General features: G+C 54.2%; 1 protein-coding gene and 1 pseudogene across 1 annotated transcript in view; both read right to left on the bottom strand.

Moving 5' to 3' along the window:
- The window catches only part of LOC129132012 (uncharacterized), a 292,843-nt gene that overhangs the window by 128,022 nt on the left and 150,169 nt on the right, over positions 1-14,652 (bottom strand). The window lies entirely within an intron of this gene.
- On the bottom strand, positions 1,973-14,444 carry LOC143695830 (class I histocompatibility antigen, F10 alpha chain-like; annotated as a pseudogene).

A 14,652-nucleotide genomic window follows, 5' to 3' on the forward strand; every position in this document is an offset into this window, starting at 1 on the left:
CCCCTGTGGCCGCAGCCACGGGACCATCGCCCCCACCTCGTCTTGCAGCTCAGTGGGGAGGGGGAGCTCGTCCCAAATCTGTCGGGGAGTCCCTGAGAGGGTTTTTTTATTGGGGTGTGTTTGGAGCTCGCAGATTGTGGAATTGACCCCAAATATCATCTGGTGTCTCTGGCAGGTTTTTTTTTCTCTGTGTGTGTAGGTTTGGATCTTGCAGGAGCCCAAAGCTGAGCCCCTTGGGGGGATCTTTGGGGGCCCACGTGGCCATTGCCCAGTATAGGCAGGGGAGGACATTGGTCCTGGGGACCCCCGGGAGAGCAGAGGAGGGGAACCCCTGGGACCCCCAGAGTGGGGAGAGCAGAGAGGGGCAATCCCAGAGCTGGGGGACCCCGGCAGACTGGAAAGGGGGGGAGCCTGGAGAGGAGAGACCCCTGGGACCCCTGGGATCTCAGAGTAGAGCATCAGGGGAGAAGGGCCCCCATGGACCCCCAAAAGGCCCTGGATCATCCCTGAGCAGGACGCCGGAGAATGGAGAAGCCCTGGAACCATTGGACCCCCATGATCCCAAGGAAAGGAAATCAGGAAACCTCTGGAACACCAGAAGTGGAGAGATGAGTGATAGGGAAATCCTGGGAGAGCTTTTTGGGCTGAACCTTGACATTGCGGAGATTTTCATGGACACAAGACTCCTGCTGACTTCTACAGATGGAATTGGGCAGGAGGAACCTCTACTCCAAGGTGTTCCCACCTTGGTTTCCCCCAAACCAGGATCTGTCATTCCCAAGCCGTGGCCAGATGGAGGAGGAGGAAAAGCCCCAGAGATCCCGCATGAGGAGGGGCTGCAAACCCAGCCCAGGGAGCTGCAGGGAGGAAAGAGCCCCCCTGAGCCAGGAAGGCAGCCTGAGATCCAGGCAGAGCTCAGAGCTGGTGGAGAAGCCTCATGGCAGGGAGAAGCCCCACAAATGCTTGGAATGTGGGAAGGGTTTCAGCTACAGCTCCACCCTGATGGAACACCTGAACATCCACACTGGGAAGAGGCCCTGGGAGTGTGAGGAATGTGGGAAGAGCTTCAGTGGGACCTCTGACCTCAGCAAGCACCACAAGATCCACACTGGGGAATGGCCCTAGGAGTGCTTGGAATGTCAGAGGAGCTTCAGGTAGAATTCAGAGATCGTCACTCACCAGCACTTCCACACCAGGGAGAGGCCCTGTGAGTGTCCCGAGTGTGGGAAGAGCTTCGTGCGCTGCTCCAGCTCCATCCCCCATGGGAGGATCCGTGCTGGATGATCCCCAGTGACCCCCGTTGGGCAGAGCCCTGGTGACCCCTGTTCTGGGTGATCCCCGTTGGGTGGGGGGAAGGTGTTGGAGAGATTTCTTTCCCTTCTCCTTGTGCTGCTGTGATTTGGTTGGTAATAAATTCCCTCCGTGTGCCCAGGCTGGGTCTGTTGTGCCCGTGCGGGATTTGCTGAGGGATCTCTCCCGGTCCTTGTCCCCAGCCAGGAACCCTCGGTTCCATTTTCTGTCCCTGTGCGGCTGCGGGGGCAGGGACAGAGCGGCTCTGGGGGTGCCTGGCATCGGGCCAGCGTCACCGCTCGCCACGGGCACCGCTGAGATCCCGCGCCCCTGGGCACGCATTGCTGGGCTCACCTGAGCTCCCACCTGCCCAGAGCCCCAAGGTTCCCCCTCCCCAAAGAACCCCCAGCCCGGGGCTGCAGCGGCCCGGAAAGGCCTCAGCCAATCAAAACACAGCCGAAACGCGCCGCAGCCAATGAGAACGCGGGGCGTTGAAGAGTCATCAGTTGTGTGGCGGAGCCTCTGAGATCGGGTCCCCAAAAGTGGCGGCAGCCAATGAGAGCGCGCGGCGCTGCCGAGCCCGCCCTGCTCCGGACTGGTGCTGCCAGCGCAGCGCGGCTGCTTTGGGGCTGCTGCTCCCTGCCCGGCCCCGACCATGGGGCGAGGGGCGGCAGCTGGGGCCCTACTGGTGGCACTGGTGGTGCTGGGAGCCCCCCCGGCTGCGGGCGCGGAGCTCTCGGGTGAGCGGGGTCGGGAGGCGCTGGGACAGGGGGGGAGAAGGGGGAAAAGGGAGCGAAGGGGGAGACCGGAATGGAGGGGGAGAAGGAGGGGACCCCCCAAAGGGAGAGCGGGAGGGGCTGAGGATTGGGGGGAGGTGAGGAAGGGGTGGGAGACGGTGGGAAAGTGGGGAAAAGGGGAGAGTGGGACCCCAAAACAGGAACCCAGCGCCCCCCACCCGGACCCCACCTGCGTCCCCCGCCGGGGCTGTTTGGGGAGGGGGCGCGTGGGGGGCGCCCAGGTCGGGCCCAGAGCCCAGCGCTGCCCCAGCCCGACCTGCCTCGCCTCTATCCCCGAGCTCCCCCCTCTTCAATCATCGCCAGATCCCCACTGGGGAAAAGCCCTGTGAGGGTGGGGAGTGTGAGAAGAGCTTCAGCAACAGCTCCGACCTAAGGGCACGCTGCCACATCCACTCCGGGAGAGGCCCTGCGAGTGCCCTGATTGCAGGAAGAGCTTTATACGCTGTTCCAGCTCCATCTTTAGTGCAATACAACAATCCTCCATGGGAGGATCCCCATTGGATGATCCCCAGTGACCCCCGTTGGGCAGAGCCCTGGTTATGCCCATTCTGGGTGACCCTTGTTGGGTGGGGGGAAGGTGTTGGAGAAATTTATTTCCCCTCTCCTTGTGCTGCTGTGATTTGGTTGGTAATAAATTCCCTCCCTGTGCCCAGGCTGGGCCTGTGATGCCCATTTTGGTGTTTGATGAGGGATCTCTCCCTGTCTTATCCCAACCCAGGAACTCTTGGTTAAATTTTCTCTGCCCTGTGCAGCTGTGGGAGGCAGGGACAGAGTGGCTTTGGTGGGTGGCTGACATCAGGCAGCATCACCCAGGCCATGGGCACCCCTGAGATCCCAGTGTGGTGGTGCATTGCCCCCTCCTCCTTTCCAGGCTGCGGTGTGATCTGAGAAATGCTTGTTAGGTCTTGTCCTTGGAAACGGCACCTGGGTTTTGCTCTTTCCAAACTTATCAGAAACACTGTCTGCTCCCAGGAACTGCTAAAAGGTTCCTGTTTTCCTTATGACCAGCCTTGGAAAATATTCCTGTCTTGGTTTGGAAAGACAGGTATCTGCTTAAGGAAGGCAGGAGCCTCCCCTGAAATGGAAAATGTAAACCTCCTCCCTCTGAATTGTTATGAAATTGAAATTAAGGGGGCTCGCAGGCAAATATATGGGAGCAGGGATAAGAGTTCTTTATTAGGGAAAAAAATACAAGGACAAAATAAACAATGCAGTAAATCCAACCAACACTGCCAGAGTCAGAACACACCCTGACATCCTGTTGTTCAGGGTGTTGGTAGCAGTCCAAGTGGAAATGTGCCTGCAGTCCTCCTGGAGTAGCAGATATGGTTTTGTTGGAGCAGTGGTCCTGTAGAAAGGGTGAAGTCTTCCTCTGAATATCCAGTGGAAGAGGCAGCTGTTTCCTCTGGGGATCCAGTGGAGAAAGCCATGCTGGTGTTCCAGAATCTCAAGATTATATCTGGGTAGCAATGCTTGGCTCCTCTCTCTGGGCTCACATCTCCCAGTGGGATGCTGTAGATCTTATCAGCCATGCAGTGACATTCAACAGCCTATTAACAACAGATGTCTCCCCTGAGGGAGGATTGGTTGTGGAAAAGGTAAGGAAAACAGAAGACAACTGCCATTCAGATGGCAAATAGAAAGCATCTTGCTTGGCAGTCAGGACATTACCCACCCCTTATTCTATTTCCATCTGCATCACAATGAAACCTTACACAGAGTTCTCACTTAAGACTAGGTTTCCCTGTGGTCCACAATGGCTTTCTCCATCTTTCTGCATTACCCATCAAGTGTAACCAGGTCCTTGAGCAAAAACAATTCCACGGATGGGTTTGTCTTTGCCTGAGGTGGGATTAATCCAAACAGTCTTCCCTAAAATGTCTTTCATATGTACCACAGGAACTTTATCTCCCTCCACTGTGTGCAGGGGTTCAGACTGGGCAGGACCAGCTCGATTTATGGACCCTCTGGTGTTGACCATCCAGGTGGCTTTTGCTAAGTTCATTTCCCAATTTCTAAAAGTCCCCCCACTGAGTGCCTTAAGGGTAGTTTTAAGTAGTCCATTGCACCCATCAACTTTCCCAGCAGTTGGTGCATGATAGAGGATATGGTATATCCATTCAATACTATGTTCCCTGGCCCAGGTGTTAAAGCCATTCTTGAAATGGGTCCCGTTGTCTGACTCAATCCTCTCAGGGCTACCATGCCTCCAAAGGACCTGGTTTTCAAGGCCCAGGATGGTGTTCCAGGCATTAGCATGAGACACAGGGTAGGTTTCCAACCATCCAGTGGTGGCTTCCACCATGGTCAGCAGGTAGCGCTTGCCCTGGCGTGTCTGGGGCAGTGTGATGGAGTCAATCTGCCAGGCCTCCCCATACTTGTACTTGGACCATCGCCCACCGTACCATAGGGGCTTCACTCGCTTGGCCTGCTTGAGGGCAGCACACGTCTCACAGTCATGGATAACCTGTGAAATACTGTCCATGGTTAAATCCACCCCTCGGTCTTGTGGCCACTTATAGGTGGCATCTCTGCCCTGATGGCCTGAGGCATCATGGGCCCATCGAGCTAGGAACAACTCCCCCTTATGTTGCCAATCTAAGTCTATCTTCGACACCTCTATTTTTGCAGCCTGGTCTACCTGCTCATTGTTTCAGTGTTCCTCATTAGCTCTACTCTTGGGAACATGAGCATCTACATGGTGAACTTTCATAGGTAGCCTCCCTACCCTGGTAGCAATGTCTTTCCACTCATCAGCAGCCCAAATTGGTTTTCCTCTACGCTGCCAGTTGGACTCTTTCCACCTCTCCAGCCATCCCCACAGAGCATTGGCTACCATCCATGAATCAGTATAAAGGTAGAGTTTTGGCCACTTCTCTCTTTCAGCAATGTCCAGGGCCAGCTGAACAGCTTTGAGTTCAGCAAGTTGACTTGATCCACCTTCTCCTTCAGTGGCCTCTGCAACCTGTCGTGTGGGGCTCCATACGGCTGCTTTCCACTTCCAGTTCATCCCTACGATGCGACAGGAACCGTCAGTGAAAAGAGCGTAGCGCGTTTCCTCTGGGGGCAGTTGGTCATAGGGAGGAGCTTCTTCAGCACGTCACTGGTTCTTGTTCCTCTTCATCAGTGAGACCAAAGTTCTCACCTTCTGGCCAGTTTGTAATTATTGCCAAAATCCCAGGGTGATTCAGTTTCCAATATGGGCGCACTGTGTGATGAGAGCAATCCATTTACTCCATGTGGTGTCAGTGGCGTGGTGGGAGGTGGGAACCTTTCCTTTAAACATCCACCCCAGTACTGGTAGTTGGAGTGCCAGGAGGAGTTGCGCTTTTGTGCCAATCACCTCTGAGGCAGCCTGGACTCCTTCATAGGCAGCCAAGATTTTCCTCTCTGTGGAAGTGTAGTTGGCTTTGGATCTTCTGTAACTTCTGCTCTAGAAGTTGGTTGGCCTCGAGTCTCCCCAGGCATCTTCTGCCAAAGGCTCCAGGACACACCATTGTTCCCGGCTACAGAGCAGAGCACGTTCTGCACCTCTGGTCCTGTCCTGACTGGGCCAAGGGCTACAGCATGAGTGATCTTCTGCTTGATCTGTGCAAAGGCTTGTTGCTGCTCAGGGCCCCAGGGGAAATCATTCTTCTTGCAGGTGACCAGGTAGAGAGGGCTCACAGTCTGACTGTACTCGGGAATGTGCATTCTCCAAAAACCTATCGCGTCTAGGAGAGCTTGTGTTTCCTTCTTGCTGGTTGGTGGAGACGTTGCTGTGATCTTGTTGATGACCTCAGTGGGAATCTGACACCGTCCATCTTGCCACTTTACTCCAGGAACTGGATCTTTTGGGTGGGTCCCTTGATTTTGCTCTTCTTGATAGCGAAGCCGGCTTCCAGCAGAATCTGGATGATCCTCTCTCCTTTCTCAAACACTTCCATCGCTGTGTTCCCCCACACAATGATGCCATTGATGTACTGCAAGTTCTCTGGAGCCTCACCCTTTTCCAGTGCACTCTGGATCAGTCCATGGCAGATGATGGGGCTGTGCTTCCACCCCTGGGGCAGTCGGTTCCAGGTGTACTGCACGCCCCTCCAGGTGAAAGCAAACTGAGGCCTGCATTCTGCTGCCAGAGGAATGGAGAAGAGCACCTTAGCATTGTCAGTGGTGGCGTACCCCTTTGCTGCCTTGGACTCCAGCTCGTACTGGAGTTCCAGCATGTCCAGCACAGCAGCACTCAGTGGTGGAGTCACTTCATTCAAGCCACGATAGTCCACAGTCAATCTCCATTCTCTGTCAGACTTGCACACAGGCCAGATGGGACTGTTGAAGGGTGAGTGGGTTTTGCTGACCACCCCTTGGCTCTCCAGCTCACGGATCATTTTGTGCATGGGAATCACAGCATCCCAATTTGTCTGATACTGCCGGTGGTGCACTGTCGAGGTGGCAATTGCACTTGTTGCTCTTCCACCTTCAGAAGTCCTATTGCAGATGGGCTTTCTGATAGTCCAGGCAAGGTGTTCAACTGCTTCATGTTCTCTGCCTCTACAGCAGCTATTCCAAAAGCTCACTTGAGTCTTTCTGGGTCTTTGTAAAGCCATTCCAGAGGAAGTCTATGCCCAGAACACACAGGGCCTCTGGGCCAGTCACAATAGGATGTTTCTGCCCCTCTTTCCCAGTCAGGCTCACCTTGGCTTCCAACACAGTCAATCCCCGTCACCCTGGCAATGGAAACAGGTTCCGCCCCAATGTGTCCCGATGGTATTAGAGTACACTGCACACCAGTATCAACTAAGGCATCATATTTTTGTGGCTTTGATGTGTCAGGCCATCAGATCCACACCGTCTAAAAGATCCAGTTTTCCCATGCCTCTTCCTGGCTACAGGCAGGGCCCCCCTAATCCTGGTTATTATTTCTTTCCTGGGCACGCATGCTAGAGGTTCTCTCCTTCAAGAAGATCTGATAGATCATACCCAGCAGCTCGGTCATGGGAGGTTGAGGCTACCTTCACTTTACTGGAGTTCCCTTGATTAGTGTTTCCCTCGGTGAGTTGATGCACCCGTGCTGCCAGGACAGAAGTGGGTTTTCCATCCCACCTTCCCATGTCTTCCCCATGGTCATGCAGGGAGAACCACACGTCAGCCCCTGGGGTGTACCCTCTCTGTCTAGCTGGGGAATATTGGGCTCTGACTTTGGGGCTGTGACTTGCACTGGTGCCATATGGGAACTGTTGCTCCTCACTGTGGTGGTGCTCGCAGGGGTCCCAGGATGAGGGAAGAGACGAGAATGTTGACTCCACAGAAGTCAGAAGGCTTGATTTATTATTTTATGATATATATTATATTAAAACTATACTAAAAGAATAGAAGAAAGGATTTAATCAGAAGGCTAGCTAAGAATAGAAAAAGAATGAGTAACAAAGGCTTGTGACTGACCAAGACAGTCCAGACAGCTGGACTGTGATTGGCCAGTAATTAGAAATAACCACATGAGACCAATCACAGATCCACCTGTTAATTCCACAGCAGCAGATAATTATTGTTTACATTTTGTTCCTGAGGCCTCTCGGCTTCTCAGGAGGAAAAAATCCTAAGGAAAGGATTTTTCATAAAACATGTCTGTGACACCTCACCCCTCCCTCTTCTCCTTCATCTCCTCTTTGAGATTTTTAATCACAGCAGAGACATGAGCCAGCATTGGGCCATTGATCATACTCTCATCTTTCTAAGCTTGTTGGCGACAGAGCCCACTGTCTCTTGGTTGGTATCTGCATTAATCACTGCAATGAAGGTGGTGTATTGAGATGGCCCCAGATTTGCCAGGCTCCACAACATTTACCCTGTGCACCCGACCTTGTCGGGGTCATTTTCATGCTGTCCATCCCTCCCAAAGAGTACCTCCAGTACTGCTACTTCTCTCAGCTGTTGGATCCCTTCCTCAAGGGTCTTCCAGCACATTCTATGGTGGTGCTCCTGCATGCTCTCCCTGTGGACAAACCTCTCTCTGACACTCATTAAAAGCTGCTCCTAGAGGGAAAGGGACCCTGGCTCCCTTACAAAAATCTGATTGATACCTGAGTCCTGGGTTGAGGGTCCCAAATTTCTTGCCTCACCACCATCCAGTTGCATACCTGTACTTATAAGGTCCCAGACCCAAAGTAGCCAGGTTGTATAAGTCTCATATCCCCATCATACAATGTCTTTGTGCAGATTTTGGAGATTTTCGTACGTCAGGGACTCGGTGACGATCTCAACCTCTGGGTCTCCTGAGGGTTGTGAGGGCCCTCCCTTATCTGGGTGCCCTGCTTTCATCTTAGATCTCCTTGTTTCCACAGGAGCAACTGCTGCTGGCTGTGACTGCCTTTGCAGTTCAGCTGGAACCTGGACAGTTGTAACATCTGTGGGTTCCACTGCTGCACTATTAGACTCTCCCTCTTCGAGGCACTGGGAGGGCTTCTCACGAGCTTGGGAAATGTGCTCCTTCAGCATTTGGCTCACCTCGTTTATCTCCTTCACCAGAACCCCCATCCAATCTGGGTAGTTTATAGCTGAGGTGGGCTGTGGGGCAGGGCCAGGCTCTGAGGCAGCATCCCTTGTCTTTGGGGTAGGTGTCAGGGTGGTTATCCAAGTTAATCTTCTCTTATCTCTAAATGCTAAACAGAACAAGCCTTCCAGCAACACCAGCCACTGTTTGATATCATTAGTATTTAGAGTGGATCTGAACCCTTCAAAAACTGGTAGAGCAGACCCAAAGAGATGGCTAAAGGGTTGGGAGAAGATTTCCCCTGGGGTCATTTCCTCACAGCAGGTGCTATTATTAAAGTAACCCCAAAAACATACAGTTAGTGTGTGATAGCTGTGAATCCATGTGCCTGCTTTCCAGAGGAAGTTAAAAAGCCATTAATTCCTCCCCTTATTCACCCATAAAACAAACTGGATAACAGCCACAGTAGCCTTGGTTATAGGACCCATGTTTAGATAAGGGCCTGCAAATGGGAGAAATGTAGCCACAACCACATGCCACCCAAACCAAGGTAAGCTGGACCACATGATGATAGCTTAACAAGGTTTCTGTAGCAGCGTACAAAAATTAGATTACTCAAGAACTGTTATTTCCTTTTTATTTCTGTGCCCTCGAGCCTCACGTTAAGCACCAAAATCTGTCTTGGTTTGGAAAGACAGGAGTCTCCTAAGGAAGGCAAGAGCCTCCCCTGAAATGGAGAATGTAAACCCCCTCCTTCCAAATTGCTATAAATTTTAAATTAAGGGGCCCTCAGGCAAAAAATATGGGAGCAGGGATAACAGTTCTTTAGTAGGGAAGAAAATAAAAGGATAAAATAAACAATGCAGTAAACTAAAACAACACTGACAGAGTCAGAACACAACCTGACACCCTGTGGGTCAGGGTATTGGTAGCAGTCCAATTGGAGTCGTGGCTGCAGCCCTCCTAGAGTGTCAGGTGGGTTCTGTTGGAGCAGGGATCCTGTAGAAGAGTGTAGTCTTCCTCTGAAGATCTAGGGGAAGAGAGCAGCTGTTTCCTCTGGGAAATCCAGTGGAGAAAGCCATGCTGGTGTTCCAGAAACTCAAGATTATATCCAGGTAGGAATGCTTGGCTCTCCCCTCTGGGTGGAGCATCTCACACTGGGATGCTGTCGTTCTTATCAGTTGTGCAGTGACATTCAATAGCCTGTTATCAACGGATGTCTCCCCAGTTGTGGAAGAGATAAGGAAAACTGCCTACTTAACAGAAGACAACTGCCATACAGGTGGCAAATAGAATACAATTTGCTTGACAATCCAGGACATTGCCCCAAGCCGAATTTATTGCCCCAAGCAGGATAATTTCACACCAGAACTGAAGCATTGTGAATATTTGTGGTTATTGGCTTTAAAACACTGGGACATGGAAAAGGGGAAATGGATCTGTTACCAAGAGAAGCGAGGTGGGTGGGAGCAGTGGGATGAGCTCTGCTGGCAGCTCTCAGCTTTCCCAGGAAGAGGGAAGGGGCCGGATCCAGCCCCATGGATCCCTCAGGTAGTGATTACTACCAGGATGAGAGAGGGTCACGGTGTCACCCTGTCCCTGTCCCCATTCCACAGGATGGACCTGGCTGGATCCCCTTGGGAGAGGGAGCTGCTCCAGAATCCTACCTGACCCCACCCCAATCCTGCTCCATCCATCTATCCCACTTGATCCTGCCCCAGTCCTGTCCCAGTCCTGCTCCATCGATCCCACCTGATCCTGCTCCATCCATTCTACCCAATCCTGCACTGGAATCCCTCCCTGATCCCACTCCATCACTCCTGCCCCAATCCTGCTCCATCCATCCCTTCTGATACTGCTCCAGAATCCAGCTCCATCCCCACTTTACAATTCCACCTGATCCCACTCTAGACCCCTGCCCTGATCCAAAATCCCTCCCCAATCCCAGTCTGTCCATCCTGCCCCAATCTCCCTCTGGAATCCCACCCTGATCCCATGCTGTATCTGCAGTGGAGCCATTCATTCCCATGTCTTTTCCTGCAGAGAGAGAAGATCCATGAGATTCCAGCATGGATCACACACTGGGATTAACCCCAGGATCCATCCTGGGATCCGCACAGAGGGGATCCAGAGCTGGATCCACCATTGGAACTCACCGGCTGCCAGGTTGTATCCATTCCTGTCCCTCCTCCCTGTGGAAACAAAGTGGGATCAGCATCGGTGGCACAGGATTCCCAGAACGGTGCTGGGTGGATCCGTGTCCCTTCCCGACCCCCATCCCGTGTGTTACCAGATTGGAGCTTCCAGACACCGAATCTGATGAGGACAACGATGAGGATGAGGATGGCAGCGATGACAGACACAGCGACCACCACGGAGAGATGGGATAGTGAGGAGGGGGAGGGGAATCCCCATTTAGGAATTCCAAATTCCCAATCCCCACATTCCCAGCCTCACCCCAAGCGAAGATCCCGGGCCCTGGCATTCCGGGATGCTCCACCCTGCACCGGTACTGCTCCCGCTCCTCCGGCAGCGCCTCGATCCTGGCCCAGGTGTGGAAGGTGCCGTCGCTGTTGGGAACGATCCCGCCCCACTCCGTCTCCTGATCCAAGGTTTCACCCCCCTTCATCCAGCTGACTGCGATGGTGTTGGGGTAGAATCCGTACACGTGGCAGGACAGGATCAGCGTCCCGTGTTCCTCTCTTCTGGACACATGGACATCAGGGGACTCTGGAATGGAATAATGGTGAGGGACATCCATGGAATGGTGAGGGACATCCCATTGGAACGGGACTGGGGTGAGTTCTACCTATGGAATTCCCACTGGAATAGGATGAGAGTGACATCTGCCCATGGAATTCCCAGTGGAATGGGATTGGGGTGAGATCTGACCATGGAATTCACACTGCAATGGGATTGGGATGAGATCTGACCATAGAATTCCCACTGGAAATACTGTGTTCCCAAGTCCTCCATTCCCAAATCCCTCACAGGAATTCTGCTCCCACCTTTGCGCTCCAGCTCCTTCTGCCCATATCTGATGTGCCTCTGGAGCCATTTTGGGCAGATGTGGTTCAGATAATTTGTCCACATCTCAACCCCATTCAATTCCTGTTCCCAGCGTCTCCTGGTGATCTCAGCAGCGCTGTCGGCCAGCACGAATCTCCTGAATCCCAGGTCAAAGGAGATATGATCCCGCCCATCGTAGCCAATCTGGTGGGATCCACGGACACTCCCATCGGACAGGAAGTCACAGCCATAAACTGTCAACCTTGTGTGGAGACCTCAACCTTGTGTGAAGACCTGGGGGGATTGTACCCACAGAGACCCCTGGAATTGTGTCCCAGCCCCACAGAGCCCCATTCCAGCCCTTTGGAGCCGCAGAGTCTGATGGAGACCCACAGAGCCTCATCCCAGCCCCTTGGAGCCCCATGGATCCACATCCCAACCCCATGGAAGTCAACCCAACAGATCCCATCCCAGCCCCACAGATCCCAGCCCCATGGATCCAATCCCAGCCCCATGGATCACAAGATATTCCATCCCAGTCTAATGGATCCCCAGTGCAGCCCCTTGGAGCCCTATGAATCCACATCTGACACCTATAGATCCCATCCCAGCCCCATGGATGCTCACCCCCGCCCTACAGCCCCACTCTAGCCCCACAGATCCCATCCCAGCCCCACGGATCCCCATCCTAACCCCACGGATCCCCATCTCAGCCCTACAGTTCTTATCCTAGCCCCACAGATCCCATCCCAGCCCTACAGTTCCCATTCCAGCCCCATAGATCCCATTCCAGCCCTATGGATCACAAGCTATCCTATCTCAGTCTAATGGATCTCCATTTTCAGCCCCTTGGAGCCCTTTGAATCCACATCCAAGATCTACAGATCCCATCCCAGCCCCATAGATCTGTACCCAAGTCCCACAGATCCCATCCCAGCCCCACAGATCCCATCCCAGCCCCATGGATTCATATCCCAGCCCCATGGATCCCATCCCAGCTCAACAGATCCCATCCCAGCCCCATGGATCCATATCCCAACCCATGGATCACAAAATATCCCATCCCAGCTTAATGGATCCCCACTTCAGTCCCTTGGAGTCCTGTGAATCCACATTGGGGATCTACAGTTCCCATCCCAGCCCCACGAATCCACATCCCACCCCCATGGATTCCAACCCAAGTGCACAGATCCCATCCCAGCTCCATGAATGACAAGCTATCCCATCCCAGTCTAATGGATCCCCATCTCAGCCCCATCGATCCCCATCTCAGCCCTACAGTTCCCATTCCAGCCCCACAGATCCCATCCCAACGCCATGGATCCCAACCCAGCCCCATGGATCTCATCCCAGCCCCATGGATCCATATCCCAACCCGTGGATCACAAAATATCCCATTCCAACCTAATGGATCCCCATTTCAGCCACTTAGAGCCCTGTGAATCCACATCTGAGACCTATAGATCCCATTCCAGCCCCATGGATCCAATCCCCAGCCCTACAGTTCCCATTCAAGCCCCAGAGATCCCATCCCAGCCCCATGGATCCCAGCCCTACAGATCCCATTCCAGCCCTATGGATCCCCATTCCAGTCCCACAGCTCCCCTCACTCATCGCCGCTCTGGTTGTACCGCTCACGCAGTATCTTCAGGTTCCTGACATCACTGTGCTGGTTCCTCACATTGGTCTGGGTCCCCATATCCAATATTCTGGCTTGACTCCATCCTTTATCCACTGCATCAGCGGCTCCACCCGGCCCCGCTCGCTGTCGTAGCGCACGAAGGGGATCCCATCCAGGTACCCAATATCCATGAACTGGGGGATCCCCGGGCTGGGCTCTGACACCACCACGTGCAGGTAACGCAGGGAGTGGAGAACTGGGGGGACACAGAGATTTGGGGGGATTGAGGAGATCATGGATCAATGAAAGGGGAACTGGGAGAGCTGGGAAGGGGTTTGGGGATCCTGGGGCCAAGGAAAGGGTGTGCAGGGTGGGAGAGGTGGGATGGACAGGAAAGGGCCTGCAGGGGGTCCTGGTGTCCAGGAATGGGGGCTCAGGGGGTTCCAGGGTTATGGAAAGGGGGAGAGGAGGTACAGGGACTGGGAAAGTGGCATGGGGGTTCCAGGGGATGCATGTGCCCAGGAAAGGGGATCCAGGGGTCCCCAGTGCCAAGGAATGAGGGGTTACAGGGTGGGGAGACCTGGGAATAGGAATCTGGGGGTCCTTGATGCAGAGAAATGGGGGGGCCTGGGGACTGAGAAAAGAAGGAGTGGAAGTCCAGGGGTCTCAGGATGAAGGAAAAGAGGGGTCTGGGGACTGAGGAAGGCAGGATGGATGGGAAAGGGGTTGCAGGGGGGAATTGGTACTGGATAAGGGGGTGCAGGGGGGTCCCAGTGCCCAGAACTGAAAATTCAGGGGGGTCCTGGGGCCCAGAATCCCCCCAGGGACCCTCCTGGACATCCTGAGACACCTCTCCCCGCAGGACGAGCAGGTCCCGGTGCCGGGGAAGAGGGTACAGGGGGGTCTCAGTGCCCGGACATGGGCGCCCAGGAATGGGGGCTCAGTGGATTCTGATGCCTGGGAATGGCGGTTCGGGAGGGTTTTCCTGTCCAGGAATGGGGTTCAGGGGCTGGCGAAGGGGGTTGAGAGGGGTCAGTAGACTCAAAATTGGGGTACAGGGGGGTTCCCCTGTCCAGGAATGGAAGTCTAGGGCGTTCCCGGTGGCCGGAAATGGAACTTCAGGAGTTTCCCCGTTTCGGGGTTCCCACTCACCTTTGGTCGCGCCCCCCGGGTCCCCCAGGAGCCCCAAGAGCAGCCCCAGAGCCAGCGCTGGAGCCATGGCGCTGCTCCGCTGCAGCCCCGCCCACAGCCCTGGCCCCGCCCCAAGGAAAAGCGGGGGCTGGGGTGTCTGAGATGGGGGAGGGCCAGGAAAGGGGGTGCAGGGGGGCTTTGGTGCCGGATGAGGGGGTGCAGGGGGGTCCCTGTGCCTGAGAATGGAGGGTTTGGGAGGGTTCCAGTCCTGGATATGGGGGTGCACGGGGATCCTGGTGCAGCAGAATGGGGGGGTCAAGGACTCCCAGTGCTGT

Source organism: Agelaius phoeniceus, chromosome 27, assembly GCF_051311805.1.
Source record: "Agelaius phoeniceus isolate bAgePho1 chromosome 27, bAgePho1.hap1, whole genome shotgun sequence".
Lineage (NCBI taxonomy): Eukaryota > Metazoa > Chordata > Aves > Passeriformes > Icteridae > Agelaius > Agelaius phoeniceus.